The sequence below is a fragment of the Ursus arctos genome, unplaced genomic scaffold, assembly GCF_023065955.2.
Source record: "Ursus arctos isolate Adak ecotype North America unplaced genomic scaffold, UrsArc2.0 scaffold_8, whole genome shotgun sequence".
NCBI classification, from domain to species: Eukaryota; Metazoa; Chordata; class Mammalia; order Carnivora; family Ursidae; genus Ursus; species Ursus arctos.
This window is the reverse complement of record NW_026623100.1, coordinates 18,433,360-18,450,407: the sequence shown is the minus strand read 5'-3', so window position 1 is coordinate 18,450,407 and position 17,048 is coordinate 18,433,360. Positions and strand designations below refer to the sequence as shown.

The 17,048-nt window shown below is 37.6% G+C and overlaps 1 protein-coding gene across 3 annotated transcripts in view; it reads left to right on the top strand.

The window, feature by feature from the left end:
- LOC113245852 (neurexin-1-beta) overlaps nt 1-17,048 on the top strand; it is an 819,012-nt gene that overhangs the window by 466,365 nt on the left and 335,599 nt on the right. The gene's annotated exons all lie outside the window — the stretch shown is intronic.

Genomic DNA, 17,048 nt, shown 5'->3' with positions numbered 1-17,048 from the left:
CTCTGATTTCTGAGGCTGTACTTCTCTTTCTAATGACCTTACTGGTTTCTACTGACTTCTCATTTCTTCTATCGCCTTTCCTCCACTTCTCCTTTCCTTATACCACTGTGTTGTGTCTCCTCAAGAGATGTTCTCTTTGGATTTAACATATAGAATTTAAGCAGATGGAGTTCCTTTGCCATATTGCTTCGTAAATCCTCACCTCCCTTGTTTCTTCCCTGTGGAGGGTACCTTGGCCTATGGCATGGTGTATTTGGGCAGTTTCTCCTAGATGGGGCTGGCGTATTATGCACAAGGAATCCCTATGGCCACTTCCGTCAGAGAAGTTTGTGAATATGGAAGGCACTTTGGGTTGAGGACTGTCTCTGGTGTGTATTCTTTATTATAATTATATATGATTATATGTGTATTAATACACACTCATATATGTTTTTATAGCTGCATAGAAGTGTTGATCACAGTGGTCAGAGAGATGGAGAAGAGGTAAGACTCCGAAGTCTGGAGTGAGCAGCAGGAGCTGAGACAACTTTGATGTGGAAAAGTGAGGCAGGCTTGGGGATGAGAGGAATTGGGTAGAGAAGGGAGTAAGTCTTTCACAGGTGGAGAAAGTCAGAAATATTTGAGACCCAAATGAGTGTAGAAACAGAAAGACGAAGGGTGTGTATGCTTAGGGGACCGACAATGGCTATATGTGTGTGTCTTCAGCTGGTTTTTACTCCTGTAAGTGACAATAGCCTTGCTTTGTACGGAGTTCACCAATATTTATTGAGGTGTCCCCTTCTATTCCAGGCAATGTGCTTCTCTCTTTTATTCACTGACTATAGTTCTAAATGCCTTAAGATAAAAAATAGGAATCAAATCCAAGTTTAATGGATCAAAATTTGTCATCATTGAGACTATGTAAGAGACACTGCAAGCTGTGTCAGAGGCACATTCTAAATACGTTTGAGCACTGGTAGCTTCTTCATGACAAATTTCAAAGGGTCTGCTTTGAAGGGAACAATATTCATTTTGATCTGTAAGTTCTGGTATGTTTCATGGGGAAAAATCTGTCATATCGCTTTTTTTTTTTAAATTTAATTTATTAGAGCGCGCACAAACAGGGGAGCGGCAGGCAGAGGGAGAAGCAGGCTCCCTGCTGAGCAGGGAACCCCACGTGGGGCTCAATCCCAGGACCCTGAGATCATGACCCCAGCCGAAGGCAGCTGCTTAACCGACTGAGCCACCCAGGCGCCGCTGTCATATTACTTTTTAGCTACACATTACCTAAGTCGGTCTTGAGTTTTCTAAAGGCATAATTTTTGTGGCCTTGATCCTGGGTAAGCCCACTCAGAACTCTTAAGTGCTTTTCTGAAGTGGGAGCATCAGGACTGACTGTGAGGCAGTGATCAGTTCGGACCAAGGGCTGCAGGGACTGACATGGAACCTGCCTTTAAATTTTTATTAATATATTTCAGAACTTGTTAAAGGTTGAAAATGACTGATGATGCTTTAAAGTAGGGATCAGCATTTTTTTTTCTTTAAAGGGGCCAGATAGTAAATGTTTCAAGCTAATGGGCCATAGGCCTCTGTCGCAACTACTCCATTCTGCTATTGGATGCTTGGATGCAAAGGCCACCTTAGACGGTATTTAAAGGAGCAGGCATGGCTGTGTTCTAATATAACTTTATTTACGGACACTGGAATGTTACTATTACATAGCTTTCACATCTTACAAAATAGTTTTCTTTCTTTTCAATGATTTAAAAGTGTAAAAATCCTTTGCTCACCAGCAATACAAAAAGAGGGGATGGGTTATCCCATGACCTTAGTTTTTGACCTTTGACTTCAATGAAGACAGGAGCATTTGGGAATTCCCCACGTGGAAGGCTGGGAACCTGCAGGCTGCCCTCGGAGTTGGGGCAGCTTCCAGGAGCCTTGCTGTGGGTGAGTTATCTGCAGCTCTGGTGTAAAACATTTCAGGAGTCCCATTAAGGTTTAATAAGCTGGCGAAGGAGCAGCAATGCTGTGCATTAGAACCTTCCCTGGCTGCTGTGAAAATGCTTACTCAAGGCTCTGTAGGCCCCGTAAATACCAGGTCCTTCGGAGGCCCCTTTGTGTAGATGAAACGGGGTGCTAGAATTTATTTCTCCTGTAACTTAAGTTCCTGGACACACCAACTACACTTGCAGTTTTCAAATAAAAGTCGGTTTGGATTTATTTAGAGGCTTTGCCCTCATGGAAGAAATATCCGAACAATATGTCTGAGAGTGCAGGATACTTGTCTCTTGAAAATTCGGCAGGCCTCCGGCATGGTTAAATTACTTCAAGCTGGTACTGGGGACATTCCTGTGTGACTCACAGGAGGATGGCCTTTCCGTGGGTTCCTGACTTCCAGGGATAATGCCTCTCTAGAGGTAGGTTTATGGATCACAAAGGCAGCGTTGAACATCTGGCCAACTTGTTTTCTCTCCTTGGCAAAGTATGGCCTGTTTAATTATTTCTCTGAGTCTGGCCAAATGCCCTTCGATGCCTCACATAGAATGGGTGCCCAAGCAAGCAGTTGGGGGGACAGTTTAAGCTAAAATCCTTCCTTGTTTTTAAATAGCTCCTCATATTTCATTTTGGTACTTGAAGGAGAGGAGTGCTCTAATGGATACATGCGTCTGGGAACGCAACGCAAAACAAAACAGGATTATTTGCGGAAACTGTTTAGTTCCTGGGAGTAGGAAAGCCCATGAGCCAATGTTTCCTAACACCAGATTTTTTTTACCCCTTAATTCAGAGCCTTATTTATTTCTTTCTTTATTTATTTATCCTTTCAACTCTGGCAGTTCAGCTCCAGGAGCAAAATGAAAAATCCCTTTCCCTCCTATAGTAAGTATACACTGGCATGATTACACTGGAGGGTTTCTCTCTGCTATCTTTCTAGAAATAGAAATACTCTGCTGTCACGTGGCTGCATTACAGCCACATTCGGCGGGTAATGGTATCTCAGCTGCAGGCAAACGGGCCCCGAGATAAAACGCAGCCTCCTATGCCAGCCTCGTGTGAGGAAAGTGCTCATTAGTCAGTCAGACTGTCGACCGTGTAAGGCAAAGCGCCTTCTAAGCCATGGCGTGCGTTCCCTGGCCCCACTCTCTGTCCAGAGGAGACCTGATGTTGCGAGTGTTGTTTATTTCTTTAAATACTAAATCTATTTCTCTGTTGCTCCAAACTAGCACTCCGAACTGCAAAGCAGTCCAAAGCAGTAGATTATCAGGCACCCACAAGACCGCCTCCCTTCTTCTCTGCTGTACAGTGTGAGTGTGAAACCTGTGTCTCTGCCTCCTTCACTGAGATCCCCTGGCCCTACTGGCTTGACAACCCAGGAACCTAGCATTATCTTCTATCTTCCTGCAGACGTTGTTTTCTCCATTATGAATCAGAAGGAAGGTTCACATAGGACAATTCTAATGATTACAGTCAGGCACAGGCCTGAGATTATGCCTATCATTTATACCAGGGAATACCCATACTTTTTAAAGAGGATATTTGGAGGCAAGTGTGACTCTTAAAAATCTGTATTTTCTGGCTCTCTTGTTACCTACCGAACAACTAATGCAAAGCAGACCCAATTGAATAAATTGTTTGTGTTTGGCAGTTTGTGAAAAAGGTCTTCCTCAATTTTGGATAAAGTACTGGGTAAATGAAATAATTAAGTGCCATCTGAACGTTTTTGGGAGGAGAAAAAAAGCGCTCCTTGCTTGTCATTATCTTGCATCCGCGAGTTTCTCTTGTTGATTTTTCCTTTCTTGGTTCTAAATGTGAACTTGGAGAGTTTGTGCTTTTCCATACATGTGTGCATTAGGGACAATATCTGGTACTATTTCTTCAGAATAAATCTGAAAACTGTTTTTCACTATCGTACTTAATTATCTTCCTTTATTGTCTTCTAAAACCATCTTGCAATTTCATTTAAAAATTAATTTCTAATTGTTACTCAGCATATAAGTACCAACAATAACTGGGTTGGCTCAGGAAACATTACCGTTTGTGGTTTAGAATTCTGAATATTGCCTTTTTTCTTGTAAAAAATTAATGAATTTGCCAAAGGTTAGCTGATTATGGAATGTACAGATATCATATTTCCTTCCTATGCACTGAATTCAAGTGTCTTGATTCTATTTGAAATCAATAGCAGTGAGATGCTGTATGCTTTATAGATAAGTAATTTATATACATGGCTATTTATAAGTTATATAAATGTGTTTGTAATGCATATATTTGCGATATGTACTTCAGTTTAATTTAAGACCTTGATTACTTAGCCCTGCCCTGAAAATTCGTAGCTAATATTAAATTGCATTTAGAATTATGGTGAAATGACACTTACTTTATGTAGCAGGAAAGAAGCCAAATAATATAGAGTTTTGGCAAATACATCAAAATAGTTCCTGGTTTCTAATAAGATGTCTTCTATCAGTCTTGATTTATGTCACACACTAATATAAAAGGACAGTAGTGCATAAGTGAAGATTTCCGTGGAGAATAATACTGGAGGGGCGGAGAGCAACACATTAGGACCACAGATTGCGTATTTGTCCTAGGGGAGAACTCACCGTCGTAGGGGAAAGGAAGCCATCCAGCTTCAGATATCTTGCTTGCATTGTGAGAAAGACCTCTGACAGTTATCTCTCTTATTCTTTTTTTTTCTTCTTCAGTTATCTCTTCAATAAATAGTAATGTGCAAAACTTCGATTTATTTGATGGTCAGTCCCTGGCTTTTTAACCTCAACTTGAGAGCTCTGCTGAGTTGTATATGCATTATTGCTTCACACCTTCTTGGCAGTCGGCTCTGTTTAAATGTACTCAATCTCCTTCAGCTCACCATCTCCATAACCAAACTAACTTTCTGTTCAGTTCCGTGTCACCTGCTACTTCCCCTTTCTCAATGTATTGACAGTCACCACTAGGTCAGCAAGGTCAGAAACCCAGGAATTGTCCTACACGTCTCACCTTTCTTACTTGTCTCAAAGCTTCTCCATCACTGAATCTTGTCTGTGGTCTTTTCTTAAAATTTCTGCACGTAACTCCCTCTTCATTCTAACCTTGACTGTTTTAGTTTAGGAATCTGTTTCTTCTCACTGGGATTGGTGCAGTCACCTCCCTAAAAGGTATTCTTTCCAGTTTTATGCCACTCTGAATCATCCTTATGTCTTTACTGTGGATTTTCTCACCTCATCAGTATTGCTATGTGGGGCTAGGCAGTTCTTTGTTATAGAGGGCTGATGGGTGCGTTGTACGATGTTCAGTGACATCCCTAGCCTCTATCCTCTAGATTCCAGTAGCACTTCTCTCCCAGCTGTGACAACCAAAACTGTTTTCAGACATTGTCAAATGTTCCCTGGGAGCAGATTGCCCCCCATTTGACAACCATTGCTTTAGTCCCATTATTAAATACAACTCCTAGCAAATAAGTATTCAGGAAGTGTTTGATGAAAAGTTTATTGATATGATGCAGCATAATTACATGCTGTTTAAACATCCAAGAGAAAGATTTCTCTGAGTTTTTGTTTGGATTGGACATTAAGTAAATCTTCAAACACATATTTAAGCTGTGTACCAATAATACATACTTTTATTTCAGGCACCTCCCTCTTTGTTGTGTCTGCACCCCACCTCTACCAGTTCAGGGTCCGTACTCCAACAGGAGAGCGCCTTAGTGCCCATTCGTTTTACAAGATCATTTACAGATCAGTCGATCAGGAAATGATAGTCTAGAAATGTTTCTGGGTCGCAAAGAAAAAAATTTAATACATATGAAATAATATTTTAATACCACTTCTTAAATGAATAAAGCAGGCTGTAACTTATGGGAAATTGAATCTTCTAATCAGCAACTAGTACTTATTTTCATTTGTTTAAAATGTAGTTTTATCTACCATGTGGTAGACTAGGAGAATGATAACATTTGGAAACAGAGACCAGACCATTTCATTATAATCCATCTGTGCCCCAATGAAGAGTGTACCCTACAGTCAGATAATAGAAAGCAAACTTATCTTGAGACTTGCTATAGTTAGTCATCTTCCCTCTGCTGCAGCTCCTATCTTAGGGAAATAAGACTTACTAATATTCAGACGATGTGAGCTCTGAGCAGTGTCAAGAAGAAAACATTCCTTCAAATACTGGTTAACATCTAAAATAAAAATTGTGTAAACACCCTTTTGGAGGACAACAATAACAAATCTTTATCCGTTGGAAGTTCCTTTCCCCCATAATATTTTCCATGCTTACTGATACTGAAGATATATTAAAAACCATAGTGAAAGATTAAATATACATTCATTATCATGTTGGGGAAGAATGTAGAAAGGAAAGACATTATCTGATTAAGTTTGAATTCAGGAAAGTATAGGAATAATGTTAAATGTGGGACATAAGTGCACAAAGCATGTAGGTACTGAATAATCCAGTGGCCTGGATTATTTTTATTTGATTTTGTATACTTGTTTAAAAAGTAGTGAGGCTCTAGCTCAATGAAATGATAAGGCGAAGTAGTTTATAAGCTTATACCTATTGGTGATCATGATTTTTAGAACATTGTAAATTGGCAAGTAACTTCATTAAACCATAGGGAGTTCTATTCATCAATCCTTTGCACTGAAATGCCAAACTCAACATAAGTTAATGTACAATGATGATGATGATGATGTTAAGAAGAGGTAGAAGCGGAAGCAGCAACAGCAATGAGATTATTACAAAATGCCACGCTATTTCTTAGGGGCTAAAAATAATTTCCCAATTATCAAGAGAACACTGAATTTCAAACTCTAATTTTATCTTAATACTTCTGAGATAATGTGAATTCATATATATTTATAGGAACTCTTTGAAGTATCTTTTCAATTATACAGCAATCACTTTTCCTCGGGATTTTGTAATGTATTCACAGAGATAACAATAGGATGTAAGAGATTTTTCTAGTTTTTTTGTTTTGTTTTGTTTTGTTTTCTTTGGTTTGGTTGTTTGGCTGGTCCTTGTGGTTTATCGGTTCATCTTCCATCCCTTTGAATAACATCTACGGCACATTTATACATCCCGGTATTCTATACTGCCTGGTTGATTCCTTCCATTACTAGATCACTGGTTTGTTTTCCATATATTTTCTACTGGGTATAGACCTTTGCTTAGGTAGCTTTTGGTTAAAATTTTCTATGTTACTTTTCGTAACAGTTGCGAGTTCAGAGTTTTTCGTTCCGTTATGGATTGCTGTTTTTTTCCAGCTGTTTCAGTTGCTTTTGTTTGCTGAAAGGTGAGCTATATGGGTGTTTTTGAAATTCTTTTTATATGGGTATTCCTGTAAGTGAAGGACGGAAAGATATATAATGCCCTAGCAAGTGAATGCGAGTAGAATGAACACCAAATTTATAGAAATATTTCACAAAGTGAAATTTCGTGAAATTATTTCTGAAGACTTTTTGTATATTGAAACATTTAAATTACTATCTTCTTTTTTAAAAATAAAAAAAGATCTTTCACTTGGTTTTAAAATACCAAATATTATATAAAACAACAATCTCCTGCCTCATCCTGCAGATTTTCCTATGTTGAATGGAAGGAGGCGTGTTAGGTGCAGCAGGAGCCTAGAGTTCTGTTGGTGGCTGAGAACTGAGTGGAGAGAAAGCATTGACTGACTACAGTGTACTCTGTGGTAGGCTCTCTCCTAGGTGCTGGGGATATGATGGGGAACAAAAGATAGTCTTTGTTCTTACAGAGTGTATACCCATTGTGGGAGACAGCCATCATAAAAAAAATTCAAAATATGTAGCAATTTTAAAACTATCATAAGTGTCAAAGAAGAAGAACTTAGGATGCTATAAACTTACATAATAGGAGACTCTGATCTCATGGGGGAGGCCAGCAAAGGCTTCCATAGAGGACTGTCATTTAAAGTGTGAAATGCCGGGTGAGTGGGAGTTCATTAGGCAAAGAGGGGAGAAGTCCTGGGTAAGAAAGTCCAGGCTGGAGATGCCTGGGTGGCTCAATCCGTTAAGCGTCTGCCTTTGGCTCCGGTCATGATCCCAAGGTCCTTGCTTGGTGGGGAGCCTGCTTCTCCCTCTGCCTCTGCCTGCCGCTCCCCCTGCTTGTGCTCTCTCTCTCTTTCTCTCTCTGACAAATAAATGAATAAAATCTTGAAAGAGAGAAAGAAAGAAAGAAAGAAAGAAAGAAAGAAAGAAAGAAAGAAAGAAAGAAAGAAAGAAAAGAAAAGAAGGACCGTCCATCCAAGCTGGAGGTATAGCACAGGCACAGGCCTTGAGGCATTGGAAGAAAGAACTCTTTTAAGGAACTGAAATGTCACTGTTGTCGTTCATCAATAGCTGAGAATCCTCAAAGGATGCTGCATCAGTACTGTATCAAATGATCACTGTGATTTCCAAGGGAAAGCACTCTCTCAGTCTTGCATATGCAGTGAAAGCTCAGCATCATAGCAACCCTTAATACCACTTGTTGTGCATCCCTTGTGGTTCTTTTCTTGGTGTGGGGAGGAAAGGATGGAAAACACTTGTCTTAAAAAAAGACTTACTCTGATCGGAAGTAGAACAAGGGGCGGGGGGGGGGGGGAGCAAAGAAAAAATAGCGCGAGAGGGATGGAAGAAGGGAGAGCTTAAGACATTTGCCTAGAGTTGTCCAAATCCAGCCTTGAGGACAATAAGCATGGAGTTTCTGATGAGACTGGGTAAGAGGACAGGCCCTGTTAATAGGGGCCATTGGTGATGTCTGTTGAGGAATTTGGTATTACAAGGGAGAGCATACATTAAATCATAAGCTCTGGTTTTAGACTCAAATATATAACAGTTATGTATAGCAGAAAGGGAAAAAAGTTAAAAGAAAAATAAACATATATAGGACACCAGATATCCTTCCATTTAAGGAGTAACTGGCAAATTATTAAGATGGTGCCTTCTTCAGTCTTCATAAAGGACACCCAATGTTAAATTCAACTTCCTTGTTCAAATTAAAGTCTTAAATTCTACACCAGGAAAGGAAGTTATTGATTCATTTTTGGCAAGTGCATTTTGTATTTTTAACGAGAAAGATATTTAAGATTACAAGCAGGCTCAAGTTTGAGGACTCTTGCTCATTCCTTAAGCATTTCCATCAAAATACTTAAATGAATCTTGAGGAATAGTTGCTTTTATGTTGTTGAAGAAAAAGCATTTTCTTTTTTGAGTATCCTAAAAGCTGGCTATTTACAAGAAGTTAGAGACTATTTATAGAATAGACAAAACAAAAACAACAGCAATAACTAACACTTGTATCATACTTGGCAGTCTATGGAGGGATTCCACATCCATTAGCTCATCTGACAATTCTTTCTGATTTTTATTCATTCCACCCTTCCTGTGTGCTAAGCAGCCCAGAAGGCTGTTGGGGCAACAGTGAAGAAGGCACACACTGCTTGCCTCTTGCTTCACACAGCTTATAGTTCTCAAAAATACAGGGCGAGAGGTGAGTTTTACATTATTCCGTTACAGATAAATAATCCACGACTCAAAGTTGGAACAAGTATCTGTGGTGAAAAGAGGTCTTTCTGGCTTAACTTAAGCCAAAGAAGATGTTGATTTGGTTAGTCTCTGTCTTCAAAGTGAGATCAGGGTTGATAGTGTTGTTAATTGATAAATTACACTTAAAACATGTGTCTCTCTGTGGGTCTCACCCACTCAAAATTAATTTGGTTGCTCCAATTAGTCATCAAACAGTGGAAGAAATGTTAACTTGCATTTTACTTGGAATTCATATTTTCAAAGAATTCATCTGACTTCACGTTATGAAAGGAGATAAAAATATAAAAATAGAAAGTAAACAATATGACCCAAATTACACCATTTATTCCAAACTTGGAATTATATCTTAGTATGAGGCTGTGATGAATGACTTAAAAATACTGCACATTGCCAGCTGAGTGACCTGCCTAAAATTAAATATAACTGTTTCTCTCCTTGGCTTAAAACTATTTAGTGGATTCCCATCACATAAGTCCTAAATTTCAGAATCCTTTGTGTGGCATAACAGCTCTTTATGACATAGGCTTTGCCTACCTTTCCGGTAACATCTTCTGCTTCCTACTTCTCACTTAATGTTCCAAAAATGCGAGTATAAAACACAGGTGGAGAAGACCATAAAACTAAAAAAATAATAACTCAAAAACAGTTTGATTAAATATATCAATGCATCATACCTCAGGTATGAAATAGAAGTTTGCTTTAGGTAAATAATTTTATGATAAAAGGGGAATCAATTTCTCAATAGTAATGCGTATTTTTCTTTAGGCCAAACAATTTAAAACTCTTGCTTAATTGATATGTTTATTGTGAAGGTGTTTGAGAAAGAATTTGGGTTTTATTCTGCTGACAAACTAATTTTGCTTTATGATTTGAACAGTGAAAAGTTGTAGACTGGTGCGAATACAAGGTCTACAGGAGTGTCCCACCTAATGAATTTGAGACAGTTGGATCTGTTTTATTATTTTTAATTTAATTTAAAAAATGCTTTTAACAACAGGTGTTTGTTGTTTATGTTTATCTTTTTTGAGGGGTGCTTTATTTTGTTTTTTAATTATTTTTTTTATTTTTTTAATTCCAGTACAGTTAATGTACAACGTTAATTCAGGTGTGCAGTGTAGTGATTCAACAGTTGTATGCATGACTCAGGGCTCGTCAGGTTGAGTAGATCTCATTTGTTCGGTTCTTACTAATCTGAATTCCTGGATTAATTGGAAACAGTTTGTCTTTAAGCTCTTGGTTTGCGGAAGAGGACCTCTCCCTTCCTTCCTTAGGGCAGGGACGAGGAGCACACTTTTATCATTAATATTAATAGTGTCCAATATTTATATGATACTTTTCAATTCATTGCCCCATTAAACTCCATAGCCCCATTTTTAAAAAGTAACTTTACTTTGATTATAAAAACATAGTTTAAACAGACTGTCATTTTCACTCACCAAGGTCTCTGTAGCAGATACATGTTCCCAGCACAAAAAAAGGAAACAAGGTTTTGATGATGCTATTTTACCATTTTGGATTTTTTAAAAAAAAGATTTATTTATTTTAGAGAGAGAGAGTGTGCATGTGAGCATACAAACAGAGGGAGGGGCAGAGGGAGAGAGAAGAAGTCAAGCCGACTTCCAGCTCCCCCTGCCCCCATCTGGCTCTGAGCCTGAAGGGAGGATTTGACCTCACCACCCTGGAGATCATGACCTGGGGTGAAACCAAGAGCTCTATGCTCAACTGAAGGAGCCACCCAGGTGGCCCTACCATTTTGGATTTTTGATATAAAATAGTAAAGATGCAATTTACCTTGGCCCCTCTTTAACATGGCCCCAAAATATAAATTTTTAACCCAAACTTATGCTTGTTCAAAATGTGTTCTAAATCTCCAGTTCTTAAAAATAAACAAACAAAAAGCAAAACAACAACCAAACAAACAGAAAACTCTCTTCCTGATCAATATAGTCTTTTCTGAGGAGAGTCTCTGAAGAGCATCTTTTGTCCTCTTTGGATTTAGGAAATAGTGAGTTAGGGATCCCAAACTACTAATTAATGTGCCTCAGAGAGTTTGAATGATGGTATTGTCTGTGATTTAATATTAGAGAGTAGTTGACCACTTATTAACCCTGTACCATATTTGTCGTGGGTTATCCTCACAGTGTTCTTCAGGGGAGATATTTATTATTCCCATTTTATAGACGAGTAGACTGAGGTTCCACCAGGTTAAGTACAGCTTGAGATTACGTAGCTAAGCAGAGCAGAGCTGCGCTTTCAGCTCCAGCCTGTTGGGCTCCCAAAGGCTAAGGTTCATCATGATTCATGCCACATGGCCATGTGATTATTATACTTTCGATAAGTGGCAGCCTCAGAAAATCTCAGGAGATTTACAATTTGAAAACTTATTGATTTAAAGCAATCGTATTAAGAATCATTTTCTAAAGTAATAATGCATTTTGTAATGTGAATAATTGACTTCTAATATATCTGCTTTGTAAGCTTAGCTTTTCTGTAGAAAGATTTTTTTTTTTTTTTTTTTTTTTTTAAAACCAGGAGGGAACCTGAATTAAATTTCCAGGATAAATGTGAACATTTAAAGTTAAAAGAAAGTGGCTTAGTGTAACTGCCGTTTTGGGTTATTTTAAAATTAATCTCTTGAGATCATGATGTTTTCAACCTATGTCCACTTTAACTTTTCTATTTTCTGTTGTAATTTATGAATCACTTAATGTTTTATTATCTCTACTAATTTAAAAATGATCCTTGCTACATTGTCAATAATAGTAGCTATAAAACAAATATTTTATCTTTCAAAGTAGTCCATAAACAATTACTATTTAAGGCATCGTCGCTGTCATTTATAAAATGGCAGAACACAGTTTCAGTTTGATTTACTTAAAAAGCTTCATCAGAATTGTTTCGTATGTGATTCATGTAGATTAATTAATGAATCATGGTCTTTTAATAACTTACCCAACCAACACTAATTCTTCATAGCCGTCATGATCCTGAGGCACACAACAAAAAGAATTTAACGTTGAATAGAAAAAGACAGCAAATGCATACAATATTTTTGGTTCTTTTTAGTACAGTCTATCTTTAAGCTCTTGGTTTGTAGAAGGTGACCTTTTACTTCCTTCCTTAGGGCAGGAACCAGGAGCACATTTTTATCATTAATAATAAGAGTATCTAATATTTTGAATACTTGAAAATTTCTTTGACTATTTCTAGTTTTGAATAGTTCTCTACTAGAGTCAAAAACTTTGCTGGCATGTTATGCCGAGTGCTCATTATTAAGATGCACACGATATTGATATATTTTATAGCTTTTAGACTGTTACTGTTTATTTTGGATCTATTTTCTCATTAAACATAAAATGTTAACAGCCATATTATTATAAATTTGGTGATGACCAATATCTTCATATATTTTTATAGATGGCTCTGTCATTTGACAAGCAACTGATGGGTCATTTGGTGGATAAGGTACAAGCAGTAATACCAACACCATTATTTCTATTTTGGACAGGCCAATGATTTGAAGACTGGTTCCCAGGGAATAGGAACATGGTAACTGATAGCCACTGACAAATGATGTGACAGATATCAGGCCGTTTCTTTGAACACATATTCTTTTAAATCTTGAAGTGTAAAATAAGGGCAGAGAAACTTGAACTTGGTAAGAAGGGTGAATGAATGGCTTGTGGCATAATTGGATAAGCGTGACATTTTTTAGTTTTAGGAATTATTATTTCAAGAGTATACTTTGTAACTAACACACTACTTCTAGATTCTTTTAATGATCAGTCAGGCTGGTGAGCCATCGTTAAGTTCTTTTGTTCTTAAATAATGTCTTACCAGAATTATTCCAAGAAGTCTTGGTGATACTGCTTATCTCAATCTGGTCATATTTCCCCACACTGTCATTGGATGCCATCCTATGCTTCACTGTGGAACACAAAGTGGCCTTATGCTCGGTAGGGTTGCATTGTCATCTTTCAGTTTTGATGCTTTTGTAGAATTTTTTCTGAAGTGGTAAATAAATGCCATCATACTTTAGTAGGCTGCTCTCTATTAAATGTAAATACAAAGCCCTATACAGAGCTTTTATTTAAAAAATGTAGTGGCTCCCTCTGATCCTTTGGGCCCAATTTAAGTTGTTTCTCTCAGATTATAAGTGGCCCATTAAGACATTCTTTTTTTTTTTTTTTTTTTTTTTACAGGAGGCACTATCCATGGTCGATGTGTATGATTCCAACAGTATTTGATATTTTGAGCCATATGACAGATTCCACAGAATAACCAGTGCCTTAGAAATAAATTTCTATTGTTTATAAGCCAAAAAAAAAAAAAAGAATGCTCATATTTTAACTGTCACCCAGCACATGATGGCTTCATTTTTGTTTTCCCTAACAGTGTGTTAAATAAACATTTCTAATAATGGTAGTTTGTATAGAAGGATATGGATCAAATTGAAGGTTGCATCAAAAACGTAATGAAAAACAAAGATGGAAGCATCCCCTGGGACCTCCACCCAGAAATCTATAATTTGGGGTTGTGTAAGCAGATACACAACACTGTGACCTTAAAGGCACTTTGTGTTTTAGTGGGTGTGCTACAAAAGCAGTCCAGCTCTGATCCATCATGATGATATCCTTCTAAAATAAAGTATATTTGTTACCATCTCTTTTGAGCTCAGTGCTCAAAACAAAATGGCCTGGACACTGCATTTTTACAAGTTCCTCACTTAAAAAGAATCTCAGAGCCTTTTTGAGCTCTCGTTGGCCAAACAATATGAGCTTCCTATATTCTTAAGAAAGCCAGAAAGCAGCAAAATAGAGTCTTCCACTCCAGATTTTTTTCCCAGTTGAAGGAAAGTCAGAATTGTTAATAGCAGGCTTTGTTTTCACGAGACTCCTTGGTTACATGTATCTTCTGAATACAAGTGTTAGGCTTATTTATTTACTTATTTATGTACTTAAAAAAAAAAAAGTGTGTTTTCCATAAGGTGAAGGATTGTCTACAAAGATATAAATACCCCTCCTCAAAATCAAAAGAAGCATCAGGGAACGTTTTTCTTTCTGCTCTTTTTGAGTGTCTTTCCTTTCTGTGGTTAAGTAAGCACTGCTTGAGTACACAGGCCATTTTACTTTAAATGTTTCCATTTTGCCTTTTAGTCTTCCAAAATGGGCCAGTAAAATTGCAGATTTTTGTTTTTTTGCAAGGTAGTACTAAGCTCTAATAGGATCATCAGTGTCATCATGAAGTCTAGTGATTTGAGTGGTCCATTTTGCGGTAAGCAGGGCACATTAAACAAACATGACCTTTGACACAACTAGTTACACAGCAAATTCATTTCTAATATTTAATACATTCCTTTGATAACTAGCTACCCCAAATCCGGGAGGCTAGGATTATCCAGTTTTCTTTTAAGTTTAAAAGAGCTTTATTAAGAGCAAACAAGGATTCCATAATTTATTAAAGAGTGAATTTCACCAAGATGGGTTAGCAATTAGACATATAAATTAGAAGGGACTCAGTGAATAAATAATAAATTGGCATAATAAAGTGTTAACATATTAGGGAAAGAGAAAGTTTAGGTGAGGAACCCAGTCCTTTAAATGAAGGTCAAGGCAGAGACAATAATGTTCTGAATGCTATTATGAGGGACCACCAGCCATGCATAGAAATATTTTCAGTCTGAAACTTTGAATATTGAAAATGATTTTTAAAAATATTGCCTTTGGATGTCAATATGAATATTTGTCTTTGGTATTTTTAGAAATCCAATGCATGCGCTAAATAAAGCAAGTTAGACTAATATGTGACAAATTAAATCTTTGTTGAAGTTACAGTCTGCAAATCTTTATTGATTTTCATAGAATTTTTATAAGCTATAGTTTCTTGCTGCAATAATCATCCTTCTAGTTAATAACACAAGGCTTAAACAAGTAGACTTGGTTTGCTTTGTGGCTGTTCATTTATTTTCCATTCAGGCAACTTTCTTCAGCTGTCACTCTGACATCTAAATTGGGTAGTTCATCGTAAAAGATAACATTGTTGTCCAGGAGCTTCACTTCCAATTATTTAAGACCTCTAAAGGCACAGAACAAATGGAGTGATGATATTCTTGGTGTTTAAAGAATCTTTTTTTTTTTTTTTTTTTTTTTTTGCTCAGCCTGTTTTGTAGTAACCATGGTCAATACCTTGCCATTAAAATCATATGAAGGCTTCATAGCTATTTGGCATCAAATCTGTAACATGCGCCACACTTCTAAGCTGAGTTAAGCATACAAAGAGAAAATCTGTTGCATCAAAGCCTGTTTTTAAATTTTGACTTAGTTCACTTCTACAGAGTTAGATTTTTCTCGAACCATCACTCCAACATCTAAATTTGGTAGTTCATCATAAAAGATCACCTTGTCCAGTAGCTTCACTTTGAATTTCTTAAGACCTCTAAAGGCACAGAACAAATGGAGTGATGATATTCTTGGTGTTTAAAGAATCGGTGCTTATTTTGTCTAGTATCTTTTGCAGAAACCACAGCCATTCCCTTTAGTGGAGGAATATCACCTTTACGTTCTATTGATTCCCCATTCTAAATGGAAGAATTAACTGTTAAAGAAGATTTGATTTCTGTCATAGTTTTATTTGCTCTTTTTTTTTTCTTCCCTGCTCTCTTGTAGCCTATTTTTATTTCCTTCGTTTTTCTTTTAGCCCTTGTTTCAGAGAATCCATATTTTCTTTTGATTTCTTGGAGACTCGAGTGTCCATAGTTTTTAACTAAATTGTGCAGGATTTTTCCCCCTGGTGTTTATTCTTCATTTGCCTTTTTTTTTTTTTTTTGTCATAATATTTACTGCTTTTTTCTATCTCTAATTTTTCACTGGGGAATGTTGTTTTCAGGGCCAAGTTTTGTTGATTGATAACGTGGGGGGAACTCAGGGAGGGAGGACTGAGGAAGCAGTCGGGTTCCTTCTCATCTCTTGTCTCATCACCTGTCTTTATCAGCACTCCTGTCCCTGTGTCTGTCTTTACTCCCGACGTAGCTGTTAGGTTCACAGTGAACTGCTGATGTCACAGGGCTTACCTGCCGTGATGTTATTTACTTCTCTTCAGCTGACCAACGTGAGAGCTTTTATTACCTACTTTTCCCCCTTATGTTGTTGAACCTGTAATCTGTTTCATGCGAAAGTAAGAACCTGTGTGTTTCCTGATTGACATGCCTCCCCAGTTCAGTGACTCTCCTGCAATTTGTCCTGACACCCAGCTGTTCCCTTTCGAGCACTTTGGTGCCTGGGGGTGTGAGACTTACCTCTGAGGGGCTCAGACTCCACTGCCCATTACCCATGGAGCTGCCTCTAACCTAGCAGCTTTGTCCTTTACCTAGGTCTAATTTTCAGGGCAATTGGAAGCACTTCTACATAGGTTGGTTGCTTCCTACTTTTATTGAGATTTCCCCCCCATTCTTCTTGTCTTTAAAAAAACCAATTGGTTGGGAAGAAAAAATGGGGGGAAAGTATGATCATTCTACCGTCT